Source organism: Cebus imitator, unplaced genomic scaffold (genome assembly GCF_001604975.1).
Source record: "Cebus imitator isolate Cc_AM_T3 unplaced genomic scaffold, Cebus_imitator-1.0 Scaffold22, whole genome shotgun sequence".
NCBI classification, from domain to species: Eukaryota; Metazoa; Chordata; class Mammalia; order Primates; family Cebidae; genus Cebus; species Cebus imitator.
Genome location: NW_016107337.1, coordinates 3,225,145 through 3,234,631, shown reverse-complemented (window position 1 = coordinate 3,234,631; position 9,487 = coordinate 3,225,145).

Below are 9,487 nucleotides of genomic sequence, written 5' to 3'. Positions count from 1 at the left end.
TTTCACCATGTTGACCAGGATGGTCTCGATCTCTTGACCTTGTGATCCACCCGCCTCGGCCTCCCAAAGTGCTGGGATTACAGGCTTGAGCCACCGCGCCCGGCCTATCTTCACCAAATTTAACAAAAATTAGCAATGGGGAAAGGACTCCTTATTCAATAAATGGTGTTAAGGAAACTGGCTAAGCATATGCAGAAAAATAAATCTGGACCACAGCCTAACACCATATACAAAAATTAACATAAGATGAATTAAACACTTAAATATAAGACCTCAAATTGTAAGAATTCTCAAAGGAAACTTAAGACATACACTTCTGGACATTAGCATTGATAAAACATTTATGATCATGTCTGTAAAAGCAAATGCAACAAAAACAAAAATTAATAGGTAAGGCATAATTAAACTAAAGGGCTTTTGCACTTACTTGATAGTAAAAAACTATCAAGAAAGTAAACAGATTATCTACAGAATAAGAAAAATTAGTTTCAATCTATGCATCCAACAAACATCTAATATCTAAAATCTATAACGTATTCATCCAATTCAGCTGGTTAGGAACAACCCCACTAAAAAGTGGGCAAAGAACATAAACAGATACTTCTCAAAGACGGCATACAAGCTGCCAACAAACATGAAAAAAATGCTCAGCATAATTAACCATTAACAAAATACAAATCAAAAAGACAATGGGATGCCATCTCACACCATTTGGAATGGCTATTATTAAAAAATCCAAATTGCAGATGTTGGTAAGGTTGCAAAGAATGGGATATGATTACATATTGTTAGAGAAAATGTAAATTTCTTCAACCATGGTGGAAAGCAGTTTTTCAAAGAATTAAAAATATTACTACCATTCAACCCAATAATCCATTAATGTTGTATAACTAGAAAAAAGTTAGTCATTCTACCAAAAAGACACATGCATTCACATGTTTATCACAACAGTATTCACAATATCAGTGATATGGAATCAACGTGGGTGCCCATCAATGATGAATTGGATAAAGAAATGGTGGTAGATATATACCATGGAATACTATGCAGCCATAAAAAGGAATGAAATTATGGCCTTTGCAGCAGCATTGATGAAGCTAGATGCTATTATCCTTAGCACATTTATGCAGAAACAGAAAAGGAAATATCATGTGTTCTCGCTTATAAGTAGGTACTAAATATTGGGTATAAGTGGACATAAGTTGGGAACAGTAGATACTGAAGATTCTAAGAGAAGAGAGGGAGACAGTGGGATAAGGGGTAAAAAGCTTCCTATTAGGTACTATACTTATTTCTTGGTGACAGGATCATTTGTACCTTAGCATCACACAGTATATCTGTAGCAGTCTGTTTCCACACTGCTATAAAGAGTTGCCCGAGTCTGGGTAATTTATAAAGGAAAGAGATTGAATTGACTCACAGTTCAGCAAGGCTGAGGAGGCTTCAGGAAACTTAGAATCATGGTGAAAGGGGAAGAGGCACATCTTACGTGGTGGCAGGCAAGAGAGAGTGAAAAAGCAAAGGGTGAAGAGCCACTTATAAAATCATCAGATCTTGTGAGAATTCACTCACTATCATGAGAACAGCATGGGGGAAACTTCCCTCATGATCCAATCACCTCCCAGCAGGTCCTACCCTCAACATGTGGGAATTATGGGGTTTACAATTTGAGATGAGATTTGGATGGGGACACAGAGCCAAACCACATCAATACAAATGTATTGAACCTGCATATGTATCCCTGGAATCTGAAATTAAAATGTAGATAGTGTTTGAAAGGAAGAAAAGCATAAAAAGGAATGAAATTCATAACATATACCACTAAATTAAATTAATTTTACATGTGTAAAAATAATTATTTCTCAGGATATTAACAAATAAGTAATATACTGAAAACACTATGATGTTGATTTATGATGCTGGGAACAGAAATAGGGAATAGCATTAAAATGAATGAAAAATAGAATTAAAAAGGCTAGTGACTTAGAACTGAAAGTGATCATTTGCCATCATTTGCAGTGTATGATTAATTTGATTAATTCAGCTGCATTTAAAAGAGTTAAAAAACTAATAAAAACATGTGCATGTAATTTACTAAATAAAATCAATTCCTAAAAAAATATTGTGATAATATTCTTTATTTCTTTAAAAGATAATTAGATTTAGTTACTTGTTTATAGGATTGAAAGAGTTTATTTTTAATATCGGCAAGGGTATATTTAAATGAGCAATTATATAAAGCAATGGGAACATAATTTTTGTAATCCTTATAAAATAATGATTATTGTATATATCAACAGGCTTGATAAATTTCATTAGCGACAATTCCAAGAATGAATTAAGAGAGAAATATATAGGGCTAATAAAAAATAATTAAAATGGCTAAATGTTATAATATTGTATTTTTTTTACCTTTCTAATCATAATCCTATATGGCTAAGGTTGTTAAATAGATTTTGCAATCTTTAAATTGTGAGTTAGTAAAGTGCATTGATATTGAGAAGTGGAAGAACAGTATTAACAAACATTAAAGCTGTATTTTTTTCTCCCTGTATTCATAATCATTAATGTAAAAATTTTCTTTCTGGAAAATGTCTGTAGAAAGTTGTAGGAGGACCAATGAATCAAAATGAAGTTCTGAAAAAGTAAATACGGCTCATGAAACATATTTACTGGGAAATAAAAGTTATAAATGGTACCTAACAATATATTCATGAATATGGTGGCCATGGGTACCACAAAATTGAAGTTATTTTTTTCCAGTACTACAAAAGGCACCACAGAATTTAGATGATACTATATAGTACAATAATACAAGGTACTTAATGTTACCTTAATAATGCTTTAATGTGTATAACTCTGGAAGGTAACTGAGGATGAAAGATTTCCATGATCCTCAGCTGTAGATTTGGGACAGAAGTATTTATCAATGTTGACTGTGAAGACAAAAGGAGATGACACAGGGAAGCAGCTGGCCCTGAACTTCTCATAGTCTAGGTTTAAACACACACACACACACACACACACACACACACACACACACACACACAAATACATAATTTTACTGTGTTCTTTTGCTTAAGAATTTTATACATTATATTATTAGGAATTTAAAATATTGATTTTATAAATTTATTTTGATGTTAAACTGTCCCACTTGGATGTCTAGTCAGCTTTTCTTTCACTATTTGCTAGGAAATATGACAAAAAGAATTAAAGTCTATTGAAAAAAGTAAACAATCTTAATATATGTTATAAAAAGTCATTTATACATAACTAATTTATAAATTTGGATATACTTTAAAATATATTTTACAATACTTAGAGTACAGCATTAAGATTCTTTTCACATAAGTATGCTCTATCTTATCTTTGCAGATCCTTAGAAAAAATCAGATAGCTAAAGCAGTAATAGAAACAGATTGCCAATACATAAAACGTTTCTTTTCACTTTAATTGCTTCATGACATTTCAGTTTACTGGTAATATGTATCTTTAATCTGAATAGCACAGCCTTTAACTTGCTAGAGTTAAATGCTCAACAAATGAATGACCTTACATTTACCAAAATCTAAACTGGGAAGAGAAGCTCGAAGCTGAAACATTCATCTTGATTATAGCCAAGAAGTCAATTGAATTTCTTTTCTAAAGAACTGAGTCACACTCAGCTATTTTCAGTGAATATTTTATTTGTTCATTCAAGTCAAGGTCTCAAAGAGAATTGTTTACATGTTCAAAACACTCCGCTAAAATACACTTACTTGACAGAATATTAGAATTGGTCTATATTTTTACATGGCCTATCTCTAAAGAAAACACAATATTTTATCCTGAAAATTGTTTCCAGCATAAATCACATCTCCAAATTTATCATAATAAAAGAGTAGTCATCATGTATTTGTTTATAAATTTAGTGTTGATTAACGTCTACAACTTGCTGTTTTCTTTGGTCCTTCTATACATGTGATGATATATTTTTTTAATAAGTAGTTTTATGCTCTTTCTTGATTTTCGTTTAGGCAAAGGGTAACTTTAAAATGTAAAATAGTATGGTTGCTGAAAGAGGCCACCTCAAAACTTGTAATCCTTAAGCAAATGAAACAGATAAGCAGCAGTAGCTTCTTCAATTGATTCAATTTGCATAGTTAAGCCACTAATAGTTCTGCTTGTTTCTTTTCAATAATTAGAAATTTAATAAATACTTTAGGCCTATATGATGAATGGGGTAGTAAAAAAACAAATGATCAAATTGTTGGAGTGCTCTGCAGAATACATCTATTTGGTAGCTACCTGTGTTTGTGATAATCTAAATCTAAGTATGTATTTGATCCTTAAAGAGTATATTCAATATAAATAGAATGAAATATATATCATTTCAAGAAAAAAAGGTAGAGAATTATAATTTTCTGAGCACGTACTATGTGGTGGTCATTTAAATCTCAAACCTGCCTTTTGCAATATTTTACTATTATTTCGATTATACTGATTAAGAAATATAGGTGAGAGGGTTTCAAACGGTCACAAGTTTACTTGTTTCTCAGGGTGAGATTTCAATCTATGATCTTCTAACTCCACAATAGCATGATATCAACAAATAACAATTCTATTTTCAGAATTTTCACCATTCCTCCTGATAACGTTGAGTCAGGAAGGTCATTTCAATAGCAATGAGTCTTTGATAAATTTCATTCTGAGGTGCAGGAAACTTCATGGTACAGGTAGATTCTTCTTATATTCAGATTCCAGCTAGTAGGCAGGAGGAAGATAAAGTCTTAGGAAGTTTGACCTTTTCCTAAAGGATTCTACTTTTAGCGATGCACATCATTTCCCTTCCAGTTGCATTAGAGATGGCATGGTCAGTGGGTGCTCAAACTGCAGTGAAGTCAGCAAAGTGCAATCCCAGCAAGAAGCTCTCAAGCCCAGTTCAAAATAAGTATGAGGAAAAAAAGAGGAAAAAAGGTTTTGGCTAACATCTTTGCAGTCTGCCATAACTCTCCTCTACTTCATACAAACCTACCCCTTACTGAGAAATTATTTTGTTACCTTTTCAATCATTTTTTTTTAAATTTTGTTTCATCTAGTGTACTCCCTTTTGATACAGTTTTTTTCTGCGGACTAGAGGAGTAGCTATTTTACCTCTAGGTCCTACCATTTTCTTCCAGCTAATTCAAATAGCAACAACATGTGGTGATCTCAAGTGAATAGAGTTGCTAAAATGAACAGAAGAACTAACAGCATAAGAATTAAACATATCTCAAAAACTTGCTAAAGTTCCAGGGGAAATTTTAAAGTTTAGATCCCCACAGAAAAACAACATTTCATAGAATGGAGAAAAAAGTATTCTGTGCAGAATATAGTAGATGGGAAATTGGAAATATGGCATAATATGAGCAAAGTGAACACCTTTAGCATTCACTTCAAAGACATGTATATACCTACGTGTGAAGTGATCTTTCAAAATAATATTACTGAGATGCTTCCATGCCATTTGTGCCACAGCAGTTTTTTCCTTTCTTTCACTGAGTAGTATCTTCTGGCCTGCTTGCTTGCTTACTTCCTTGCTTGCTTGCTTGCCACAGAATCTACTTCAGTTGCACAGGCTGGACTGCAGTGGTGCGATCTTGGCTCACTGCAACCTTGGCCTCCCAGGTTCAAGCAATTCTCCTGCCTCCGCCTCCTGAATAGCTGGGATTACAGGTGTGTGCCACCACGCCTGGCTAATTTTTGTATTTTTAGTAGAGACCGGGTTTCACCATGATGGTCAGGCTGTTCTCGAACTCCTGACATCGTGATCCTCCCGCCTCAGCTGGAGTAGTATTTTCTTATGTTGAATATAGTCGTTTTTTTTTTTTTTTTTTTTTTTTTTTTTTTTTTTTGTTTTTTTCAATCTGTTCTTAATGTTGATTCATGTTTGGGTTGTTTTCAGTTTTCAGCTACTATGAATACAGCTCCTATGAACAATTTTATCTAAGTCTCTTTCTGGACATATAATTTCATTATGCTTAAATACTCAGGAGCAGAATTACTAGGTCATAAGGTAAGTGTGTTTACCTTCATTATATACTGCAAGAGTGAATGAATTATTTTATTTTATACCCACAGGCAATGTGTAAGAGTTCCAGCTGCTCCAGTTCTGTACCGTGTGTGCCCACGTATTTGTGTATGCCAAATTTTGAGTAATTTTAGAGGATGAAAAAAAGAGCAATTTGTTATTTGAAAATTATGAGCAATTTCAAGTACTTATCAGACATTTGTATATTTTATTTTTTCTTGTGTTATTTCTCTTGCTTGTTCAGTATTTAAATAGATTGCTTTTCATTTTTGAGAATTCTTTATATATTTTGCATAAGAGTATATCTTATGCATATTTTACCAGTCCATAGTTTGCCTGTCCATTTTCAAATAATATATTTTGAATAGAAAAAAATTAAATGGAATTAGGTTTAATTTTGTATTTTTTAAGATTGAATTATGTCTGGTTTAAGAAAACTGCCTATGACAAGTTTAAAGAGATATTTCTAATTTTTCTTTTAAAGTTCTAAATTTTAGGCTTAGGTTTATGATCCACCTCAAAGAAATATTTGTGTATGAATGAGTAGTAGTCTAGACAAATAATTTCCCATATAGCTTTCTAGATGTTCCATATCATTTGTTCAAAAAAATTAATTTCCATTGAATTGTATTAGTGCCTTTGTTGAAATATTTATTGACTAAACATGTGTGGGGTTATTTTTTTTAACTCTGTTTCTATTCCTTTGATTTTTTTGTCTATCCTTATACTAGGAGCACATTTTCTTGATAATTATTGCATTATAGTAGTCCTTAAAATGAGATTAAGTCCCTCAATATTTTTTTGTATTCGATATTGTTTTCCTTTTTTTTTTAAAGGGACATGTCCTCGCTCTCCTGTCCTGGCTAGTCTTAAATTTCTGAACTGAAGCAATTCTCCTACCTCAGCCTCCTGACATGAGCCACCACATCTGCCTTTTTGCTATTCTTTATATTTACACATTAATTTTAGAATCAGCTTCCACTATCCTCTTGGCCTTTTCATTTTCCATGCATATGGTTATTCTTGCATTTGATTATTTAACGTAATTATTATGAGTATTTTAAGTAGATTTAAATTCCCAAATGAATTCCAGAATATGGTTCATTTATGGATATGTTCCTATTGACTATTTGATCTGTTGCCCATGTAGACAAAGTTTTGCTTCCTAACATATACATACGTCTTTTAATTTGTGTGATGAATATTTTGTGCAAACCAAGATTAAAGATTGAAGTGAACAATATTTATCCCCTAAAATACAAGTACCTTTTTTTGCATCAGGTTACTAACATTGGGAGATCTGGTCATCTAATTTTTATTGGAGCTACTTCTAAGATTTATTGATCTATAACCATATTAAATTTATTACTGGCTTCAAATATTTGAGATGGGGGTGATTAGGATTGTCCTTTTGAAAGTCGAGGGTCTTTAAAAAGGAAAGGGTTGAGAGCTTTAGATACATTTTTAATTTTATTGTAAATTGACAATTTTAATTGTATATATTTATGGGGTACAAGGTGATACTATGACCCCTTAGTATGATGTGAAATAATTATGCAAGCTAATTAGCATATCTATTACCTCAAGTAAATATCATTTTTGTGGGGAGAACATTTTAAATTTACTCTTAGCGATTCTGAACGGTACAAAACAATGTTATTAACTATATTTACCATATTGGGGGCTAGCTCTCAAACAAACTTTATTCCTCTTGTCTGAGATTGTATATCCTTTGATCATTAATTCCCCACTCTCCCTTCCCTCAGTCTCTGTAAAAGCCATTATACTCTTTGCTTCTGTGAGTGTGATTTCTGTAGATTCCACATGTAAGTGAGAACATACAGTATTTGTCTCTCTGTTTTTGATTTATTTCATTTAGCAAAATGTTCTGCAATTCCATCTATGTTGTAACTAATGATAGAATTTACTTTGTAAGGCTGAACAGTATTATTTCATTGTGTATATATACTATACATTTTTAGCCCACTCATCTGCTGATGGACACATTGCTTCCCTAATTGGATATTGTGAGTGCTGCTGCAATGAACATGAGAGTGCAGATACCTTTAAAAAACTCATTTCAAATCTTTTGGGTAAATTCTCAAAAGTAAGATTATTGAAACTTGTTCTTTCTTTTGAGGAACATCCCTACAGTTTTCCACAATGGCTAATTTGCGTTCCCAGCAACAGTATACAAGTGTTCCTTTTTCTTCACATTCTTACAACACTTGCTATCTTTAGTCTTTATAATAATAGCTATTCTTACAGGTGTGAGATGATATCTCATTGCGGTTTTAATTTATATTTTCTTAAAGTTTAACAATGTTGAGCATTTAAAAATATATCTGATGACCATTTAGATGATTTTTTAAGAAATGTCTATTCAGATCCCTTCTCCATTTTTAATTGGGTATATTGTTTTCTTGCTGAGTTGTTTGAGTTCCTTATATATTTTGGATATTAACTCCTTACTGGATATATGTAAGTATAAAATCTCCTATGTAGTCCTCATTGTACTGACAAAACAAATATCTTTAGAGAAAGCAAAAAGCAAAAATAGGCTGGGCATGGTGGCTCATGCCTGTAATCCCAGCACTTTGGGAGGCCGAGGTGGGCGGATCACAAGGTCAAGAGATGGAGACCATCCTGGCCAACAAGGTGAAACTCCGTCTCTACCAAAAATATAAAAATTAGCTAGGCATGGTGGCACACACCTGTAGTCCCAGCTATTCGGGAGGCTGATGCAGGAGAATTGCTTGAACCTGGGAGGCAGAGGTTGCAGTGAGCAGAGATTGCGCCACTGCACTCCAGCCTGATGCCAGGCAATGGCGAGAGACTCTGTCTCAAAAAAACAAAACAAAAAACAAACAAACAAAAAAATGGAAAGAATTAAATACATACATTTAATTATTTCTGTTAAATATAGAAAAATCAGAAAACAACAAAATAGCAGTAAGTAAATTACCCAATAAAAAGACATAGAGTAACTGAATGGATTTAAAACAAAAAATATAGAATACTCAACTATATACTGCCTAATCCAAGCTGTTAAAGATTTAATTTTGATTGTAAACAGCATTACACATTTATTCCTCCCTATAAATTTTTTAATGTCAAAATACACATGCTTTTGTAATTTGTATCCCTTGAAAATTTATTTTAACTATAGTTGTGATTAATAGTTTTGTTTTTAGCCACCATACTAGGGATAAAATTGCCTTATGCATAATTATTACAGTCCTAAAGTATTCTGAATATTGCTGTATTTTACTTATATAATTTGTGTTTTGTGCTTTCAAATGTTTCATGTTATTAGTTAGCAGACCTTTGTTTTAGCTTAAACAATTCTAACAATTTCTGCAAGGCAAAAGTTTATGCTTCTCTCCCATTTCTAAAAGGCAGATTTGCTGTGTAAAGTATTCTTGTTTGCCGATA